Source organism: Danio rerio, chromosome 23 (assembly GCF_049306965.1).
Source record: "Danio rerio strain Tuebingen ecotype United States chromosome 23, GRCz12tu, whole genome shotgun sequence".
Lineage (NCBI taxonomy): Eukaryota > Metazoa > Chordata > Actinopteri > Cypriniformes > Danionidae > Danio > Danio rerio.
In genome coordinates, this window is record NC_133198.1 from 19,443,690 (window position 1) to 19,467,666 (window position 23,977).

Here is a 23,977-nt window from a genome sequence, read left to right on the forward strand (position 1 = left end):
GTTCTAACCTATTGGTTAAAACACAGATAAACTAGGAAAATTTCCACGTGGGGTTCGTGCATACAATTCTGAACAATATCTTAAGCATAAACGTCAGACATGCACTAGACTGTTTAGAGCTGACTCCAGACCCGTGAAACAGATCCACAATCAAATAGAACACACACACACTTAAAGTATAATCTGTTTCTCATCCAAGGCTGAGGGTATTCTCAGCCGTCTTAATCAAAACTGGTTAAAAATCTGGCAGTTACAATATCCTTACTACACAAATTCTATCTTGAATAAAAAGTAGAATCACTTTAAAATAATTAACCATAAAAACAGCACAATCATTTGACATTTCAGATAGTATTAACTTATAAAAACAACAATAGAAACAGTTGATTCCAGTCCTCAGCCCTCAGTTCCACTCAAGGTCTCCGTGACCTCTGACCTAGTTTGGTGGCTTCTGAAAATAGTTATAAAAAGACAGGCAAATGCACTGAACATTCTTATATTAAGCAGTGTGTTAACTTATTCATTAGTTAAAACCAATTTAAAGTTAAATATTCATTTAAATAATCAAACAATCTTATTTAATAAAGATAATGAGATACAGTACATGTGACAAGGATAAACGTTGATCCATGATGAGACAGATTGGAAGGCAGAAATCTGAATGCTTCAGTTTGTAATTATGTAGCACATCTCTGATATAATTGCAATGTTACAACAATGCTATTACAATTTAAGTACAATGTTACTACAATATAATTGCGATGTTACAATAATGTAATTATCATGCCATTAAGCTTTATTTATAATGTAATGACATAGTAATTACACCCAAAATAAGTTTGTAATTACATATGTACTCAGAATTGTTTTTATTTATAAATATTATTTTGAATGTAACTACAATGTGTTCACTATGCAATGACAAAGTAGTTAAAATGTAGTGACACAGTTATTGCACATAAGATAAAAGTTTGTAATTACATATTACATTTCTGATGTAATTACATTGTTATATAAATGGCAGTACAATGTTATAGCAATGTTATTAATGTTATTATGATGCAATAGCAATGCTATTACAATGTTAATTCAATGCATTTACACTGCTATAACAATGTAATTACTATGCCATTGCATAGTAATTTTAATGTAGATGCATAGTAATTACATCCCAAAAAAAAGTTTGCAATTACATATGTACTCACAAAAAAAGGCATTTATAAATGATATTTTGACTATAACTACACTGTAATCCCAATGTAATGACAGTAATTGAAATGTATGGACACAGTAAGTAAAGTTTGTAATTACATAATACATCTCTAATGTAATTACAATATTATGTCATTACCATGTTGCATCAATGTTCTTAAAAACTATGTTATTAGGAATTACAATCATATTACAAAGTTATTGCAACAGTAAATCAATGGTACTACAATGTTATAACAATTACATTACTATGTCATTACATTTTAATGATAATATAATGTAATTGCATCCAAAATAAAGGTTTTAATTACATATGTACTCTCAAAAATGATTTTTATAAATATAATTTTGAATGTAACTACAATGCATACACAATGCAACAACATAGTAATTACAATGTAGTGACAAAGTAGTTGCACACATGATAAGTTTGTCCTTTACATATTACATCTCTGTCAATTACATATTACATCTCTGATGAATATATAACAATGTAACAAGATAAATGATATAAGCTATGTAGATATAACAATGTAATTACAGTGCTATAACAACGCTAATACAACGTAACTACAATTTAATTACACTGTTATCACATTGTATTAACAATGTTTTTTATACTGCTACAACAATGTAATTTCTATGCCATAATATTGTAATGTTGTGACATAATAATTACATTCTAAATAAATGTTTGCAATTGCATATTGACTCTCAAAAAATACATGTATTTTTTTATATTATTTTGAATGTAACTACACTGTAATCACAATGTAATGACATACTAATTACAGTGTAGCGGCACAGTAGTTGCACACTATATGAAAATTTTGTCATTATATAATCCATCTCTGGTGTATTTACAATGTTATAACAATGTCATTGCACTGTTTTAACAATGTAACTACAATGTTTTAACAACATTAAAGCAATATAAACACAGTGTTATAACAATGCTATTACAATTTTTTACACTGCTATAACAAAGTAATTACTATGCCATTACATAGTAACAATAATGTAGTGACATAGTAATTACATATGTATTTGCAAAACAATTATAAATATAAATTTGAATGTCACTACACTGTAATCACAATGTAATGACAGTAATTACAATGTAGCAACACAATAATTGCACACAAGATAAAAGTTTGTTTACATATTACATCTCTGATGTAATTATACTGCTATATCAATGCTGTAAACACAATGTTCTTACAATGTTATAACAATGCAGACACTCACTGATGTAAATAGAAGCGCTCACATTTAAAAACACAGAATAATATACGGTTTATAAACGGTGTGATGTAAGCTGTTAAACTTTAATAAAAGCAATACATGCTGGACTGTAGAAATAAACAATCTTTTATACACTCTAGCCTGAACATGAGCACAAATAATATATTCTCTTATAACAGGGTTGTTAGTATTTGTTTTCTTCATAGGGGTAGAAATAACACTTGTAAAATATGAACAATAAAATATAAACAACACGTACATTTTAGGAAAGGTTTTTATTTTTAATTAGCCATCAACAGAACCCAAAATAGCCTACACACCATAACGGTTTACCAGGCAGGAACAATCGTGCGTTTAAATGATAAATACAGCAAGATTACTAAATATCAACAGGATATTTACACATCCCAACCCTGCAATTTGTCAATTTGTGTAAAAAAAACTTTGCAGTATTAATACAATGTCCATCTGCTGCAACATCACTAGTATATTGTTTATTGATTTTCGCTTGAATTGTTTATTTATTTATTTAACTTTTTTGCCTCCGTTTTCATTTGGTTTATTCGATGCCTTCATTATATCTGGCAACGAGGAATTTACATTCATTTTAATGTTTAGTTGGAGTTTTCAAATAAAATGCCAACAGTAAATAAATAATGTCTAACATTTGCAGCTTTATTAGACTATATAAGATTCGGTTTCAATAATGTTTTATAACAACAAATTTAGTAGATTACTCAATAACATGCCAAACCTTAAAATGCAGAGACGTCCTGCAAAGCAAGATCAAATAACCTTACAGGAGATCAACGTGGAGATTATTATTTTAGACACATAAAGAGAATTACTGCTAACGATCACCTGTATTTTCCCCGTACTTAAATTAGTTTATTTGTCATTTATTGTGCAGTTTTATTGTCATATTTAGCCTATATTGAATTTCTTTATTCTTGTGCACTACAAAATTTATTCAATTTTATTATTATTTAATATTTGTGCAATCAATACAGGTTTATTGTTATTTATTTTGTCCTTTATTTGAATATATGCGATGTATGCTGTTTGCATTTTTATTCAAAGTTTAAACCCAGTGCTACACTTTGCGTTTACATATAGCCTGCGTTTACTGTCAAATCAACACAAATGGTTGCAATAACGTTAACAAAGGTGAGAGTTTATAAAATTAAGATTCAATCGCGCCAGCTCTGGGCCGCAGCGCACATAACTTACTCTCGGCGTCGCAGGCTGATTCCGGCTTGCATGCGGCAACATCGGCTCGCTTGGCCGCCGCATCTGGCTCGATTGACTCAGGCTGGAATCCGGCAGTGAGTCCATAGGCATCCGGAGTAGGTCCAGCAGAGGTAGTCAGTCTGAGGGGTAAGTCTCCGGCAGGCGAGAACTGGCTCGAGTCTATTTTGCTATCTGGGTGGCTAGGCGTACGTGTATCAGCAAACTAATAAAGCCAGAAAAAAGCCCTGACCTTAGCGAATAAACAGTGTTCCACCAGATCATGTATGTCAGAAACTGTAGTTTACTGCTGAACTCATCTTGGCATGGTAAAATAACACAGAAATCGAATAATAACACTTCAGTCTCCTGCAGAAGCTCAAACGGTCTGCTTTGAGAAACTGTCAATCACGGATGTCAATCACGATGATATGCCCAGCATTAAATCACTGCTAAAAACAAACTGTTTACAAAAATGAAGATCTGCACCTATTTCAGCACAATAATCAGTGCCTTAATCGACCAGAACCATCTTTCGGGATATTTTATTGCAAGTGTAATTAATTTTTTTATTTGGGCTCAGGTCTCCTTCATTAACACGGAGGAGGCGGGCTTTATGGCTTGTACTGCAGCCAGCCCCCAGGGGGCGATCTAACGGCCGAGACCTTCACTCAAACGCAGGGTTGCGGCACACTTGGTATCTACAATGTAATGACAATGTAATGACATAGTAATTCCAAAGTAGCTACACAGTTATTACACACATGATTAAAGGTTGTAAATACATAATACAGCTCTGATGTAAATACAATGTAATTACAATTTTATAACAATATTAAAATGTTATTACAATGTTATAACAATGTAATTACTATGCCATTACATTTTATTTATTATATAATGAAATAGTAATTACATCCAAAGTAAAAGTTTCCAAAAACATATGTACGAGAAAAAAATGCATCTATAAATATTATTTTGAATGTTAATTACAATTTATTCACAACGTAATGACAGTTATTACAATTTGGTGACACAGTAATTGCACACAAGATAAAAATTGGTAATTACATATTACATCTCTAATGTAATTACAATGTTATAACAACATTAAAACAATGCAATTAGTGTTATAACAATGCTAATACAATGTAGTTACAATGTTATAACAATGCTATTACAATGTTGTTAAACTGCTATGGCAATATACTTACTATGCCATTACAAACTAATTCTAATATAGTGACAAATTACATAAAAAAAGTTTGCAATTACATATTTACTCGCAAAAAATAAATTTATAAATATTAATTTGAATGTCACTACACAGTAATCACAATGTAATGACAGTAATTAAAATGTAGCAACACAATAATTGCACACCAGATAAGTTTTTTAACATATTACATCTGTAAAATTGGTAATTACATAGTACATATCTGATATAATTATAATGTTATAACGATGCTGGAATGTTATTACAATGGTTTAACAGTATAATTACAATGTTATAAAAATGTTAATACTGTGTAGTTACAGTGATAACAATGTAGTTACTAAGCCACTTAGTAATAATTATATTGTAATGACAGATATCAAATCCAAAATAAAAGTTTGTAATTTCATACGTACTCACAAAAAATTACATTTACTACATTGTACAGTGTATTCACAATGCAATGACATACTAATTACAATGTAGCGACACAGTAATTGCACACAGGATGAAAGTTTGTAATTACATATAACTTCCGTAAAATTGGTAATTACATATCACATCTCTGGCGTAATTACAATGCTATGACAATGTCATTACAATGTTACAACAAGATAACTTCAATGTAACAACAATGTTATAATATTTTCCACCAAAAAATATTCACTACAATGTACAAAATAATTACATTGTAATGACACAGTAATTACAAATTGGCATTATAGCATTATAATTACTATTTTTGAATGTTTCTAGAAATCAATTAATGTAATGACATAGTAATTACAAGGTAGCGACAAAGTAATTGCACACAATAAAAAATACTTATTATATCTCTGGAGTGATTACAGTGTTATAATAATGCTATTACAATGTTGTTACATTGCTGTAACTTTTATCCCAAAAAAATTTTTGTATTTATATATGTACTCACAACAAATTACATTTACTACAATGTACACTGTTATCACAATGTAGTGACAGTAATTACAATGTAGCGACACAGTCATTGCACACAAGATAAAAGTTTGTAAAAACATATTACATCTCTTATCGCAATTACAATGTCACAACAATGTTATTACAACATTATAGCAACATTTAAACCATTTTATAGCAATGTTATTACAATTTATTTACAATATATCACAATGTTTTCACAATGCAATTACTATTTCAATGTAACTACAATGTTATTACAATGTAATGACAGTATTTACAATGTAACAACAGTGATTGCGCATGATAAATGTTTCTAAGTACATCTCTGATGTAGTTACAATGTTAAGACAATGATGTAATGTTATAACAATGTAGTTACAATGTTAGTGTAGTGCTATTAATACACTTAATGATATTAAGTGGTAATAATGTAATGACAGTAATTAAATCCAAAATAAAATTTTGTAATTACATATTTACTTACAAAAAATTTACATTTACTAAAATGTACAACATATTCACGATGCAATGACATAATAATTACTATGTAGCGACACAGTAATTGCACAAAAGATCAAATTTTGTAATTGCGTATTACAACTGTAAATTTGGTAATTACATATAACAGCTCTGATGTTATTGCAATGGTATAACGTCTCTACCATGTTATAGCAATGTAATTACAAGGTAATTAAAACGTTATTACAATGTTACAAAATTTTTATTACTATGCCATTATGTAGTAACTATAATGTAATGATATAGCAAATACCTCCAAAATAAAAGTTAACAATTACATATCTACTCACATAAAGATCACGTTTATTAATATTTTGAATGCAATTACAATGTAATCACATATATTATATCATACATATTACATCGCTGATATATTTACAATGTCATTACAATGTTATAACAAATTTAAAACAATGTAATTGCAATTTTATAACAATGTAACTAAGCTATATCTACGTTAAATCAATATAATTATGTTATACCAAAGTAATTGCAACATAATAACAACAGTTAAAAACAATGTCATTACAATGTTATAGCATTGTTATAATGATGTGAATATGTATTACAATGTAATTGCAATGCTACTACAATGTATTTGCTATACTATTACGTAGTAATTATAATATAATGATATAGTAATTACATTCAAAATTTGCAATTACATTTGTACTCAGAAAAAATACATTCATAAATATTATTTTGAATCTCACTACAATGTAATCACAACACAATGACTTAGTAATTACAATGTAGTGACACAGTAATTGCACACAAAATAAAAGTCTGTAATTAGGCTCGATTGTCAAAACCAACCTACTGTTATCCTTTCTAAATTTATTATTTTATATATATCAGGCTGACTTGAGAAACAAGCCAGATTACTGAAATCCTATTTAAATTAATTATTTTTTTTTTTATTTATTATTCATCTTCTGAGACTAAAACGCATCTTTTCCTAGAGCTTTAGAGCTACGACCACCAAACTCACGCCAGACCTCCAAACTATTCTGTCTCGGGTTGCTATATCTTTTCCGACTGATCCGACTTTCGGTTTTAAAAAAAAAAACATACTGGGAATGTCAGAAAAATCCCATAGACTTAACATTGGACCAAACTTTGTGACCTCATAACTCTGCATCAGACTTTCACGCAGACTTCTAACTGGGCTCATTTAACTCGGACCATCTAACTGACAATAACTAATGAGATTTTAACTTTCTGGCCATGCCCTAGCAACCCCTTTTGGACCCTAGAAACTGTCCCTTAGACTTCTATTCAAAAGACTCTCATTGACTTAACATGGGATCAAACTTTGTGAGCTCATAACTCAGTTGTTGCTAGAACGGATACGTACGCTGCCGGAAGTACCGCAAATCTCGTCGGAAGTGGTGGTGCAAATTCTCGTCCATTTGAAAAGACAACTTGCAAATATATATATTTATATATTTAAAAAATTAATCATAAGATATTACAAATATATGGAGTCAGATAAGACTCAAAAGTAATTCACACAAAAGACTCAATGTACACATGCATACCCATATTCACATGCATAAAATCAAATTCACATGCGTAAAATATTTATTTATATTAAAAAAAAATTCACGTGCACAAAATAAATTTTTTAAAATACATTTTCATAAAATACGTTTCACAAATGCAAAACACCATTTGCAAATGTATAAGAGTGTACAAAAAGTTTTGAATGTTTAAAACTTGAGAGTTCATCCTGAATGAGAATGTGCAAATCCTCCTTCACGTACGACTCCCCCTGGATACATGTGTGTGTATTTTTGAGACTGTCCTGGTAAAGCCAGGGCAACTCGTACCTTTCAGCCAATCAGATGAGAGCTGTAGTCGATGACACCCACTCTGTGCTTTTTTTCATTTATTTATTTATTTGACCATAGCCTCACTCTTTTTATCCATTATTTTTCCGCCGCTACGCTCTTCTTATTTATTGTCGCGCAGCCCCATTAGCTAAATGTAGCCTGCAGGGTAATGATGATCTAAATATCAATCCGGCCACACAAGTGTAACGCTGCCATTGTGGTCTAGTGGTCAGCACGTTGCGTTACGACGTGTTCGATCCTCACCTGAGTACAATTTTTTTTTTTTTCATTTTTATTGTTAAGACATAAAACTGTAAGGTTGTTGAACATTTAAAGTTCTAAAGCAGCTGTTTTCTTGAAAAAGACGTGATAGTGTAATTAGAACCGGAATTGGAAATGACCTTATTTTATTATAGTCAGTCGTGAACTGAGGTGGGCCGGTCTAAGACTTGAAACTCAAGGCTGAAAAGGAGTCCCAATCCGGCCCTGATTATATCTAATGAAGGTAAACAGGCTGCTGTTGTGCTTTAGTAATATGTAGAATGTAAATATAACATTAATACTTTTTAGGATATTTTTAACACAAATCGAGCATCTCACATAATCAGGGCTGGAGTGGGACTCCTTTTCAACCCTGGAGTTTAAGTTATTGTATGACAATAGTTTGTTCTGTATACTATTGGAAAAAAAAATTGCCTAAAGGGGCTAATAATTTTGTCCTTATAATAGTGTTTAAACAATTAAGAACTGCCTTTATTATAGCCAAATAAAAGAAAAAAAGATATTATCAGACATATTGTGTAAATTTCCTTGCTCTATTAAACATCATTTGGGAAATATTTAAAAAAGAAAAAAAAAATTTGAAAGAAAGGAGGGGGGGGGGGATGTGGGCTAATAATTCTGACTTCAACCGTTTATATATATATATATATATATATATATATATATATATATATATATATATATATATATATATATATATATATATATATATTGTGACGTCGGGGAGTGACACTAACAACAGAAGTTTGGATCCACATGCAGGTTTATTCAAAGTCAGGCAAGCAAAGGTCAGCACAGGTGCAAACAGATATACAAGGGAAGTCCAGAATCGTTGTCAAAGGATCAGGCAAGTGGTCAGAAGGCAGGCGGCAGACTAAGACGAAAATGTAAACAAGGCAAGGTTCAAAACACAAGAAAACAAGACTAAAGAAATGCGTTGAATTGTCACCTACAGATAAACAAGACTCTCCAAACTGAATGGGTGTGTGTGGCTTAAATAGTGTGTGCAATCAGTCTCTGATAATCCTCAGGTGGTGTGAATGTAATCAGTTTAGATGAGGAAGCATGTGTGTCTGTGACCGGAGTGCATGAATGAAAATGTAGTCCAGAAATGGCGGATTTGTAGTCCATGGTTATTGAGAGTGAAATCCAGCGATTTTATGAAAGATGATTGCTGGTAATCGCAAAATGGCAAAAAGTGCCAAAATACAGGTATTGCAAATATGGAAATTTATAATAACAATAAAGTATTGAATACAAACAATTACACTCATTGTAAAGTTGTATTGCTGTGAGTTGAGAATGTTAATTATAAAGTAGAAACAATTTTGCTCAATCCTGCTTTATATTCATGTTAAGACAGTCCAGTCCAGACATCCCATGTCTCATGGAAGTTGCGGGAGTATTCACAAATGCACAGAGACTCCTGAATGCCCGCAAATGAATGATAATCTCCCGGAAATTTGCCAAGTGATTATATACAGTTGAAGTCAGAATTATTAGCCCCCCTTTGATTTTTTTTTCTTTTTTAAATATCTCCCAAATGATGTTTAACAGAGCAAGGCAATTTTCACAGTATGTCTGATAATATTTCTTTTCTTCTGAAGAAAGTCTTATTTTATTTCAGCTAGAATAACAGCAGTTATTATTTTTTAAAGCCATTTAAGGACAAAATTATACGCCCCTTTAAGCTGTAATTTTTGTTTGATAGTCTACAGAACAAACCATCATTATACAGTAGTTTGCCTAATTACCCTAACCTGCCTAGTTAACCTAATTAACCTAGTTAAGCCTTTAAATGTCACTTTAAGCTGTGTAGAAGTGTTTTGAAAAATATTTAGTCTAATATTATTCACTCTCATCATGGCAAAGATAAAATAAATCGGTTATTAGAGATGAGTTAATAAAACTATTATGTTTAGAAATGTGTTTTAAGAATCTTCTCTCCGTTCAACAGAAATTAGGGGAAAAAATGAACAGGGGGCTAATAATTCAGGGGTGCTAATAATTCTGACTTCAACTGTAAATGTGCTGTATTCTGACCAAACTGCTCCCTTGGTCGCAAACCTAGTTGTGATTTTGCTGCATTTTTCTGCCTCTATGGCCAGGGCTTTTTTTCTTTTCATGCGCTCTCTCTCTCTCTCTCTCTCTCTCTCTCTGCTCCTCCTTTCTGTTTAGGTTCCGTGTTTTTGCCTGACCGAAGTTGTAGCTGGTATCATAAGTTTTATGCAAATAGTTAATCAGGCAGTACGTCACTGAAATGATTGGACCTTATGGTAGTCGCGATTGCCTGATTCGTGGTTTGAGGTTTGAGGTGTCCACCATATCTAATATATACTATTTATCTATGTATCTATGTATCTATCTATCTATCTATCTATCTATCTATCTATCTATCTATCTATCTATCTATACTCTTTCAAATTGCTTTAGACTAAATAATCTATTACCAACAGGGTTTTTCAAGCCAACCTCAAACTTTGTCTCGACGAACTTTGATAATCTAGTCACATATTACATCTCTGATGTAATTGCAATTTTATAACAATTCCATTACAATGTTAATGCAATGCTAATACAATGTTTTACACTGCTATAACACTGTAATTATTATGCAATTATGTGGTATGTACAATGTAGTGACACAGTAATGGCACACAAGACTAAAGTTTGTAATTACATAATACATCTCTGATGTAACTACAATGTTATCACAGTGTCATTACAGTGCTATAACAATATTACAAATTACAACATTATTACAGCGTTAAAACAAAGTTATTACAATGTTGTAACAATGTTACTATAATGTTTTAACAACATTAGCACAATATATTAACTGTGCTCAAACTACTATTATAAAAACTACTATTACAATGAACATACAATGTTATTACAATGTTATAAAATTTCCATTACAATGTTTTTACACTGCTGTAACTTATCCAAAATTAAAGTTTGCAATTACATATGTACTCACAAAAAAATTACATTTACCACAATGTACAATGTAATCACAATGTAATGACATAGTAATTGGATAGCGTGGTGATGCAATAACATTAATCAAATTATGTGCTATACCGTAAAACGGGTTCATGAAAAGAACATTTAAAAAGCAACTCATTTAAACACCTTAATCTTATTATTTTATTAATTAGATTAAGACAAACAATTCGATTACTGATGTCCATGTTAACGTAGTCAATGTCATTACAGTGTTATAACAATGTTATTGCAATGTTATAACAACGTTAAAACAATGTTTTAACAATGTAATTACAATGTTATAAAAGTGTAATTACTATTTTAAATGTATTGGAAATGTAATGACAGTAATTACACACAAGATAAAAGTTTGTAAGTACGTGTTACACCTCTAATTGTATTTACATTGGTATAACAAATTACTATGTTATAACGGTGTCATAATGTTATTACAATGTTATTGCAACATTACAACAATGTAAATAAAATGTTCTAACGATGTAGTTACAATATTATTACAATGTAATTACAGTGTTATAAGAATGTAATTAATCTGCCATTACGTATTAATTATAATGCAATGACATAATTTTATCCAAACATAGTTTGCAATAATATATGTACTCCAAAATTTACATTTACTTCAATGTACAATGTAATAACAATGTAATGACATAGTAATTACACTGAAGCAGCATAGTCATTGCACACAAGATAAAAGTTTGTAATTACTTCTTGTAATTACAATTAATATTTCATCTCTAATTGTATTAACATTGTTATAACAATGTCATTGCAGTGTTACAACAATGTTATAACAAAGTAATTTCAATGTTATAACAATGTAAAAATTTAATTTCTGTCGTTAATTATAATGTAATGACATAGTATTTACATCCAAATTAAAAGTTGTAATTACATATATACTCTCAAAAAATTACATTTATAAATATTATTTTTACATAATTGCATATTACATCGCTGATTTAATTAAAATGTTATAACAATCTTATTACATCCAAGAATGTTTGTAATTACAATTGTACTGTGTATATTTACATATAAACACACAAATACTACACTTTAAATTTACAAAAAACATGTTTATAATTATTATCTTGTATGTAAATATAATGTAACAGCAATGTAGTTATAAAGTAATGACATGGTAATTACAATGTAACAATAGAGTAAATGTACATAAGATAATCGTTTGTAATTACATGTGTACTGAGTTCACATCTATAAATAACCAAATACTGTACATGCAATGAACAAAAAAATATTTACATTTATATATATTAACTTGGATGGAATTACAGTCTAATTACAATGTAATGACATAGTAATTATAATGTAATGACAGTAATTGCACACAACATAAAAGTTAATTACATATCACATCTCATATGTTCAATTCAATTCAATTCAGCTTTATTTGTATAGCGCTTTTACAATGTAGATTGTGTCAAAGCAGCTTCACATAAATGGTCATAGTAACTAGAACAGTGTGGTTCAGGTTTTAGTGTTTAAGTTCAGTTCAGTTCAGTTTAGCTCAGTTCAGTGTGATTTAATCATTACTGAGAGTTCAAACACTGAAGAGCCAAATCATCGATGCGTAGCTCTACCAATCCTGAACCATGCGAGGCAGTGGCGACAGCGGAGAGGGAAAAAAACTTCACCTGATGGGAGTGAAGAAAAAAAACGTCGCTGGGACGTCGCTGGGACGTCGCTGGAATCAGACTCATGTTCTCCACTCCCCACGACCATCAGCGCAGCAGCAGCTCAGGATATGGCCTGGTCCCGGATATGGAATCCTTGGGATCATCACGTCGCTGGTCTTGGATCCAATAAGTGACTCCGCATAATCTGAGGACCTTGGGATGAGTATCCCTAGGTGAAAATAGAGAATAAAGAGACTAATTAGCGTAGCTGCTGTTCATAGTGTATATAAGCAAGATGCAGAAGCCTGTGTGGAACCCGCTAGGTGATGCATTGAGTGTATGCTTTACTAAACAGATAGGTCTTTAATCTAGTTTTGAACTGGGAGAGTGTGTCTGAGCCTCGGACTTTATCAGGAAGGCTATTCCAGAGTCTAGGAATGTTATAAGAATGTTATTACAGTGTCACAGTGCCATTACATCTAAAATAAAAGTTTGCAATTGCAACGTCGGCTAACGTCGCCCTTATAATTGGGTCAACAAAAAAGCATCTTAAAGAGTCAGTACACCCTAAAATGTCTTGGAGATTAATACTTATTTAGTTCTAAACCTTTTTCACTGTCTTTTATCCGTTGAAAACAAAATAAGATATTTAAAACAATGCCAGAAACCAGTAGCCATTGACTTTTAGTATATTTTTTTAGTTTTATACAGTAGATGTCAGTAGCTACTAGCTTCAAAACATTCTTCAGAATATTTTATTCTTGGTTTAACAGAAGAAAAAAAAATAGAAACTCAAAGATTTAGAACCACAAGAAGGAGTAAATTTTCATTTTGGATTTTTTATACAAGATTTAAACAAGGTCTGTAAATCAATTTGGATCTGCTAAAAGAATGAATGTAAATGTCTGCAAGGCTTAAAATTGTAAACGGTGAAAACAAGGCTTTCTAAGACCTGCAGAAACCCTGTAAATCTCAGAGCTGATTTTGGCTTAGATACACAAAATGACATGCTAAGGCTTTGCAATTCACTGTCGTCTAAATTACACTAGCAAACAAACAAATGGCTAACGTGGTTGACCTTATCAGGCTGTCCTCCGGTAATGCCCAGTCTGGAGGTTGTCTATAGGGTCTGTGATGGATGTGATTGTTGAGCTGATTGGATTCCAAAGACTGGAGCAGCAATGAAAAGCAAATGTGAGCATAAGCATAATTGATCACAATCACTACTGAAATGCTGGAGGCATCTTCATAACCATTGTAACATAAATACACTTCAGAATTTATAAACTGTTTAAATTGTACTTCATAATAAGGAGAATTCAAGAATGTTCTAAGACAAGTTTATCAGTTTATCCTATTTTCCACATGAAGGATACTTCAGTCATCAACATTGTTTGTTCTTTGATTTTTTTTTTTTTAAGTACAAGTGCTTTATCAAAAAGTGACTTGAGTAGAAGTAGAAGTGCTCTTTAAGCATAATACTTGAATGGAAATACTAAAATATTAAAAAAAATTGTACTTGGGTATTACAAGTAGTTTTTTTTTACTACTCAAGTAGTTTTTTTACTATTTACTACTCAAGTACTGCAAGTAAAAGTACAAGTATTGTGTAATGTAGTTATTTAAAAAAAGCTGTCAAAAGGCTCATATTGTTTTGTTTAATTCAAATATCTTTTGGGGGGCACGTGATTAAGCAGAATGAAAAGAAACATGGCTTACAATACTGTTGTTTTGTACCACAGATCAGACAGATTATAACTGCTTTAACACACACAAGTTGTGTGTCACAAAAACACTCCGTAATCCACTCAAAGCACTATTGAAACCCATTTTCTGATCGCAAATTACCGGTTGTAAACGATGTCAACGGAAACATTCTACCCAAAGATGCTGGTCGCTTTGGTGCCTTCCATGCAGCAGCCAATAAAAAGGTCTATAACTGAAACGAGTACACTGTCAGAAAAAATGTGCAAAATTTGTACCTTAAGGGGTACAATGGCTTGTCAATGGGGCAGTAACCTCAAGGGTACAGCTGTTGTACCCTTTCACATGGGTACATATTTGTACCCTAGCAGTATGTACCTAAATGGGTCAAATATGTACCTCCGCTGACTAATTTGTACCTTACTTGGGCTATGGTGCAATAATGTACCATAATGTACCTCCTCCATAGGGGTGAATTTTGTACCCTTTAATTTCAGATTTGTGCTCCATACACATAAATTTCATTTATAACATTTATTAAACATATTTAATATCAACATTTTTACAGGATGAATGTTTAAACATTACTTCATTTTAAAAGAATAAAAAGCAATCTTTTTGCATGAGTACAAACTGCACAATAATTGTAACTTTATAACATTTTATCAAAAACATGCATTTAAAGATTCAAAACAATTACATTGTCACCTTTTTAGAGGATGAAAGTTTTAAACTATCACAATGTCATAACAGATGCATAAACCTAAAAAAATAGCTGCTTAAACATTTTAAAACATTTTATGAAACAGCAAAAGAGCCTCATATTATTTTTTTGTCAACACCAGTACATGCCATTACACTGTGCATTTTTACCAATGTAACAAAGTAATTTTTCTAAAACAGCACTAGACCTCATGAAGTACATTTTTGTTAGTGCACTGCATTCTACATTTTCTAAAAGCATCAAGAATCTCAAAGCAGTCTTTTTCCATACAGTAAATTGGCACATGTCACTTACTGTATACCCTTTATCATTTTAGATCTCAAAAACACAACTGATCAAACAGTATTACACATTTGATTTAAAATTTCTAAACATTCTTAGGAAACAGTTTATCAGCAGAGTTTCAAGGGCCTGAAAGTCCGTCTGTCTTGGTTTATAACGCCCCATTCAAAGTCAACTCTTACTTTATTTGCATGGAAATATGAATCATACAACAGCAGTATTAAAAACTTGCCACACAGAAAGCAGTGCAGTATTGACATTTAAAATGTATTTCATTAGGAAAGAATCATTTCTTCTGTATTAGCAGTCTCACACGCACATTAAAACAGTTCAATTTAAAACCCTGAATGTTTCAGCCTCATCAAGGATGGTGGGCGGAGAAAATTTTTAGCATTGTGTCATCTTGTGCTTCTCAGTTGATTTGGGCAATGTTATTGAAATGTCTATAGCTGCTAGTCTTAAAATACTGATGCACAGACTCGAAACGCATGCACCAAAATCAATGCAAAGATCCAAGCATTGATGTTTGATGCAGACCAAGCAAAACCAGTTCTCTCGGACAGCTGCACTGAGTTGTTTTTCTTGTAATTTTGGATCTCCATATTCACATTGCTGCTGATGTTCAAATTCAAATTGTTGCTCCATCTTGGGGAGTTGCTCTTGCATCTTATTCACACACAAACACTACGACCAAATTAGCTTACCCAAATCACCTGTACCGCATGTCTTTGGACTTGTGGAGGAAACCGGAGTACCCGGAGGAGCTGACCCAGCTGAGTCTCGAACCAGAAACCTTCTTGATGTGAGGCGATCATGCTACCCACTGCGCCACCGTGACACCCAAAATTAAAATAAAGACAAATAATGAAGTACTCTTAAATAATTTAATAACATAATTGACTAGTTTTAAAATAAAGACAAAAATTATTGGAATGTTTAGCAAATGCTGAATAAAAGATATTGATGTATTTTTATGAATTACATGAAAAAAAAACATTGAGGAATGTTCTCCATATAAAGGGTTTGTATATAAGGCCCATGAGTTTGAACTTGCTAAATGCAGCTTGAAAAGGCACTTAAATTATCACATCCAAAAAGTAAGGGTTTGATCTAGCAAAATTATTATTATGTAGGTTTTATGTTAATACCTGTTAGATCATTTGAAAACTTATATTCTCTTGCCTTTTTGTAGACTTTGGCCGGTGGAGATGGTTTTTTTCTTAATCAGGCTCAGGCACCTTTAGCACAAGCTGTCCTTGAAGCTCTGACTTGGTTGGAGATGGTTGATGAATGCATTCAGTCAGGTTCACCATGATAAACAAAAAGGAAATTAGTGATTCACTTTAACTAAAAACATTAGCTAATATTCTTTGTTGCCATTTCCCTTTAATTATCACTGTACAAATAGTTGTAAGCTTGAATGCACATATTTGTTTGCCACAAAGCTTGAAAATTAAAATATTTTTACAATAGTCATAACATTTATAATAGTCATGTGATCCTACAGTTTATCTTATACTGACATTAAACTTTTAATTTAAACTGAGAACTGATTTCAAATGTGTGATCTCACTGACAAGGGTGTTTTTAATAAAGGGTCACACACATTATTTCACTGGATATGCAGGACATTCGCAATTTGCATTACTCTCAAAAGATGATGGATCCTCACCAATTGCAGCAATAACCTATTGAATCAAATAAATCATAAAAATTCAAATTTAACTTTAACACTTCACCTTACAGTTTCAAAAAACGGGAGATTAGGTTTAAGACTGCACAATGAATTCCTAGGGAAAAAGTACATGTATATTATGATTATAACATATATATATATATATATATATATATATATATATATATATATATATATATATATATATATATATATATATATATACACAGCAAATTCATCAGAGTTAAATTCTCGGTGTTGAAGCATTTCAGAGTAAAGTGTTGACGTTAAAGAGTTAGATTTTGACAAATGAATATAATAAGAGTTAGAATTGATTTTATTCAGTGAGAAATCAAGGAGTTATCTTTTCAACACTTGGTGGTGTTATTTCCAACATCCGGGAATTCATGCAGCCCCAGTCACTGAAGAATTTTCCAGACGCCATTTTCCATCTGAGGTTTAGAACAGCAACTGGTGAGTCAAACTACCTAAATGTTGGTATTTTACTGACTTTCTTTAAGGAAATACAGTTGTAAACATATTGTTAAGTTAATAACTTTAGAATGGAGTGACAATTTTAAACTTCTGCGGTTCATTCATGGTCGTTTGTGTATCTAGCTTAACTGCATTACTATTCACTTCTTTTCAAGAATGTTTTTATATATGCTCACGCATACACAGTGCATAAAAACATCAAATGTACATGTTCAACACATTTCTGTCACGCTTAATGCCATTTTGTGCGTTGTTACCCATCTATAAAATAAAATCGACACTTCTCCTTTAATTTGAAGCAAACTAGCGAGGGAATCCCCAGAGCCGCCTAACAGCCTAACTTACTCTGCCCGGATGCTAACGGCAACACAGGACGGTTTCCATAAGCTCTGGAGAGTTTCTAAAACATATCTGGTGAGTAAATCAACACATGCTTACTTGTAAAAGGCTTCCTGACTAAAACATATGTTTGTTTGTTATTCATGTACGTTTATTTGGTTATTTTAAACACCGCGGCCCTTTTACACTGGTTGATTCGTGGCCGTCCATATACCGTTAGTCCATAGACTCGTGTGATAACGTACGCTTGAATTATATTAAGTGTTGACAACCATTAAAGTCGGAATGTTACCATTAATGTCTTTAAATGACCGCGTTTGCACTTTCTCGGACATTTAACGTTACAGAAGTCTCCCGGAAGTTGCGGGACTAACGTTAACGTTATTCCGCAAATGCACAGAGACTCCCAGATGCCCAAGTAGATGCCCGCAAATGAATGATTATTTCCCGGAAAGTCTCCCGCCCGGTCATTAAACACTTTGCACACCCCTCTCCACCTAATCCCTCCCAGCTCTTCAGGTACGTCAAGTCACCCCCACCGCTCTTTAGGTACGTCGCGCGCAACTCATCCCATTGCTCTTCAGGTACCCATCTCTCCCGCTACTTCCCGCAAATCAACTCTGTATCCCCCGAAAATGACTTTTCCCAACTCGGGATGTCTGACGTTAGTAAGTTAGGCTATTTCTATAGTCAGGAACATCTTAGTCAAACTTTTTCTTCCGCATGATATTGTGCTTATAGACTAAACCTAGCATGTACACAACATTTCCGTTTTATTAAAGACAATTTAGTGCGTTGTAAACAGCCACCTGTCTGTAAAATTAATCAACTGATTCATATTTGAGCAGCCTAAAGATGATACAGGTTTGATTTGTAGATTTATTATCAATAATCAACATCTGAATCAAAAGATATCTGAAAAGTGTGAGGCATACTTTGTGTTGTTCATCTCCCTTTTTTATCTGAAGGTTATGCATATGTGTTAGATACTAATGTTTTGTTGTTTTTTAACAGCCACAGTTCTCTATACAATAACACAAGACCCTGTGACGGTGACGGATGGTGTATTTCCAGTGTTGGTGAAATGACCAAGCACACCTTCTTGGTCATATGTGGTGATAATAATGAAGGTATGTTTGATAAAGTTCTGTATTTGTTTCACAATAAGCTGAGAGGGTATTAGAGCATTCAAGAATAACAAATGACACGAAGGTGATAAGTTTTGTATTGTGGGTGAACTGTTACTTAAATAATGTTTTGCTCTTTGCTTTGCACTTTTCCTCTTCTGCTTATCCTAATATTTTAGATTATATTTGGACCTGAAACATCTGCTAGACTCCAGGAAAGGTGGCGTCAATACTGGACCTGAAAGGGCCTAACAAGTTAAATCTGGTAAAGAAACGCGCACGCACACACACGCAGGCACACACTTACATAAAACTGTAAGTTTATGAATATTTTTTACACTGTGGCCAATATTTTGGGAAGTCAGCATCACTAAATGATATAAAAGATTTTAAGCTCCTCTAAATTTTGCTCCAAGTGTTGTGTTAAATACAGGATTCTGGACAGACAGCTGCCTGTTTTTCCAGTTCTAGTCATAGTGGTTAACCTAATTGTTTTTGGAGATCCAACAGTGATGTATGTGTTTTTTCTACTTTTCCATATCCTGTCACCTCAACTAGCTGGGAGAGTCAAGTTGTGGATCATCATGAAGATTTTCAAAAGGTGAGTTTAGATTTCTTGAATGTTTTATTTACTTTAAATGTTCTTTTAAATATATCATAGAATTTGATTGCAATTTGTTTTCAAACATTTTTCTTAGTCATGCTGGAGTCTTGAAGAGTTCTTAGATGAGCTTCACCCTATATCCGTGCATCAGGAACCACCAGACGAGCGATCAGCAGCTACTACATCATCATGGATAAAACGGTCATCCTGTGGCTGGAAAGCACTTCATTCACAGGACATGCTTGATGAGATTTCCTAGCTAAAGTTTGTTTTCACACAAGTTTACAGCATTTATACCTTCATAAACTGCTGTGTTTGATATGGAGGACCAAGGAAACACCAGAACTGAAAGATTTGCAAGCCAAGTTGTTTAAAATGTCATTTCAGAAGAAAACTATGCGTTTAGAAGAAAACTATGAGTGACGCTATATTGAACTTTCAAATTGCACTGATGAAACATCAAGTTTGGACTAAAGGACTGAAACTGTTTTGTTGATACTGTCTGTACTAATAAAAAATTTAAAGCATATTTGACATTGTTGCATTTTAAAAACTGAATGAATTGTTGAAGCGGTGAATATTTTCAAATAAAATGTTTTTTCTTTTGTAATTTGCAGTCTATTTGACCTTTTTACCATATTTACACTCAAGAGAGTTGAATAAAATAACAACATATTGTAGTAAAAAAATTACTACCAGGCGGTGTTAAATATAGTTACATTTTTAACTCTGCCCAGAGTTAAAATTAACCCTTACTTCGGTGTCAATGTGCCAACCCTTTTGAAAGTGTTGATTTAACTCAGTTTTGAGTGGACCCCATGAGACACTTTCAAAGTGTTGAAATTAACACCCATAGAGTTGTTTTGGGTCCTCATATTTTGCTGTGTATATATATATATATATATATATATATATATATATATATATATATATATATATATATATATATATATATATAATTATTATTATTATTATTAACAAAAAGATGAAAGACAAAATACTAAATACTTACGTTATTACACTCTACAGCTTCCTACTCCACTTCATTTTCTAAAAGAACAAAAAATCATGATCTGTGTGAACGAGGTTAACAGCAAAAAAAACTTTAAATTAGCAACTCAAAGGTTTGATAAACGACCTGCACCTCAATCTGACACGACAGCTGGAGATTAACCGTCGCACGTAATCAGCTCGCATTATGAATGAATGGCGAGGGCAAAAATCCTATTGGACGACGCAAATTCAAATTTGCTGGCTGCTAATGCTAAGCGAAAGTCAATGGATAATACCCCACTTTGCAGACCCGGAAGTTTAAAAAAATATATCATCCAATGTGTCACAAAATGTAGTTTTAAGAGTATTTTAGGCGAGAATGTAGTTGTTTTAAACTCGAATCGGCAGTTTATTTACAAAGACAGCGCTTCTTTGACAATGTGCTTCAGTGAATGCGGACTCTGTCAGCGGGAGCTTTATGATTCTCTTCCCCGCCGACAGCAGCTTTTACTTCGGCCAGTCAATCTCGGATCTGCCACTGGATTCAATCTCCCCCTTGTAGTTAAAACACGATATTTAATACATTTTGTGTATATCTAACTGCCAGTTTTTGGTCTTTTAAATCTATTTTTTGTTCTCAGCTGTATTATTTTGGCAGTATTATTCTGTTACGTTTTATATTTTTTTATTAATTAATTAATTTATTTATTAATGCTAAACTGTTGTTCTCTGTCTTTGTTTACCAATCTGGTTACCTTTAATTTCTATTGTATACATCTACTTTATACTTGTATGTCCAGTGTAGTAGTTTATTAAATCTGATAATCAAAGACAGGTCTGTGTATAATAAGCCATTTCACTTCACATTTAGGGGGATTTATGCTAACATTTTTTTAAATAAAAAACATAAATTTATAATATTTATAAGGCCATGTTTTATATAATTAAATCATTTTATTGTTAATGTACAGTTTTTTGTGCATTTCTTCCAAATAACCAACAACTTATGACATAAATGAAGGACCATTTCATAAACGTTAACTCGCTCCTTTTTCACACAAGTGATTGTACCTTTCTTTGGGCCTTAAATGGAACATTCTTTTCAAAAGTGGAACATTCCATTCGTACTGTACATGCAAATATTAAAATCTAATCACAAATATGGCTAATTACCCATTCATAGTTTGTGAACTTGTTTTCATTTGTGAATTTTACTTAGTTTAATTTACATTAAAAAGATAAAGGTTCCACTTTGAATATATTTTAACATGCAGTTTATTTACAAAAATAAGCATAAAATACAGAAAAAAAATAAACAGAAAAAATCTATAGAGAATTAGAATCATGTTTTGAGTTTCAATGCTGGAGCCCCATACCTGGAATTGCTTATAGGGCCCCCAAATCACTAAGTCCGCCCCTGGGTACAACATTGACGTTGATGTCCTGTGCCTGCTGGGATGTACGCAAGGTTCACCAAGGTTCAAATGGAAGTATTCACTCTCATTCAATGATCCACCTTCAAAAAAAAAAAAGTAAATTATTATGATTGAACCAAACCTGCTTATTGTGAAAACACCAACAGAGACATCAAATTTATTCTCTGTGTTATTTTTTCCAAATCAAACCCACTTAAGATTTGCTTGAATGCCTGTTTTTGAATGTAATAATAGTCCATTAACAACTGCTGCTATGTAATTAGTAAAACACAACAGAAATCTGAGCTAAAAGAATAATAGCCTGAAGAGTCAGTCGACATTAGTATCCACTAAAGACACATTTGAGAATGTCACCACATTTCGTTAATGTCCAGTGCAGATTCAGAGGCAAATGTAGCCAATGATTTACAGCCCAAAGCATTTGCACCTCCAGCCAAACAGAAAACCATCATCATCATATCTTTACTTCTGCACACGTGCTTAATTACACATTCTGTAAGGGCAATGAGCTTGTGACTCTTCCAGCTTCATGAAGGGAATGTGAAAATGAGCTCTCAGATGAAGCAGCCAGGGAGATTTGCAATAAACATGCAAATTCAACTGAAAATGCTTTAATGAGTTTATACGGGCAACTAATGTGATGTATGAATTTGATGAAATGATACCAAACGTGCTCACTGAATGAAAGGTAGACAATCCTGACTGAATGCTAACTTGCTCAACACATTTTTTTCTGTCTTTACACTTTTTTTTTGGAGATCACTGATTGCCAAACATAAAACGAATAAAGATCATAGAGCTCATTCAAAACAAGGCTTTGAAATGTCCAATAAAGTATATTGTTGTTGTTTTAAAGATTTGGTTATTGTTGTAGACCTGTCAGTGTCAGGGTTCTGCCACTCTGGTCTTGTGAATTCTTGTTTTGGTGGTGGAATCCAGACACTAGACCTGTTTTGTCCTGTTTCTGTTATTGTGAATGTCTCTGCGTTAGCGCGGACACGCGCACTCTTGTACTCGTGTTTGTGTTGTTCTGTCAGCATCGCGCTGTTTCATTCTCAGCATCTTCGTCTAGTTGCTTTCAGTTTTGGTTGACGCTGAGATGAAGCATGCGCGTTGCATATGTGTGAGCGCACGGTAAGGTGTTTATCTATCGTACGCTCGTGTCTTGCGTCTGTTGTCAAAGCACGTGGCTCTGTGTTTACATTGTGATCACGTGCTTTTGTGGTGTGCTTCAGTGTTGTGCTTGTGTTGTCATGAACATGCGGTTAATGAGTTCTCTCATTGGCTGCATGTTCTTGTCCTGTTTTGTGTGAGCACATGGCTTGTCTTGTCTCTGTCATGCGCTCTCCCGTCTATTGTCTAGTCCCACCCCACTTGTTTACCCATTATTAGTTAATTATGTTCATCTGTTGTGTGTTAATTTTCTCCTGCTTATAATCTCCTCATGTCTTCTGTTCTGTGTCAGTTT

General features: G+C 32.6%; 1 protein-coding gene and 1 long non-coding RNA gene across 4 annotated transcripts in view; both read left to right on the forward strand.

Moving 5' to 3' along the window:
• Window positions 1-23,977, forward strand: part of ntsr1 (neurotensin receptor 1 (high affinity)) — a 161,027-nt gene that overhangs the window by 114,070 nt on the left and 22,980 nt on the right. The gene's annotated exons all lie outside the window — the stretch shown is intronic.
• Window positions 17,943-20,609, forward strand: LOC137489158 (uncharacterized). The gene is made up of 6 exons (XR_011008521.2): window positions 17,943-17,989; window positions 18,310-18,424; window positions 19,364-19,479; window positions 19,656-19,741; window positions 20,035-20,077; window positions 20,175-20,609. It is a non-coding gene; the product is annotated as an uncharacterized lncRNA (long non-coding RNA).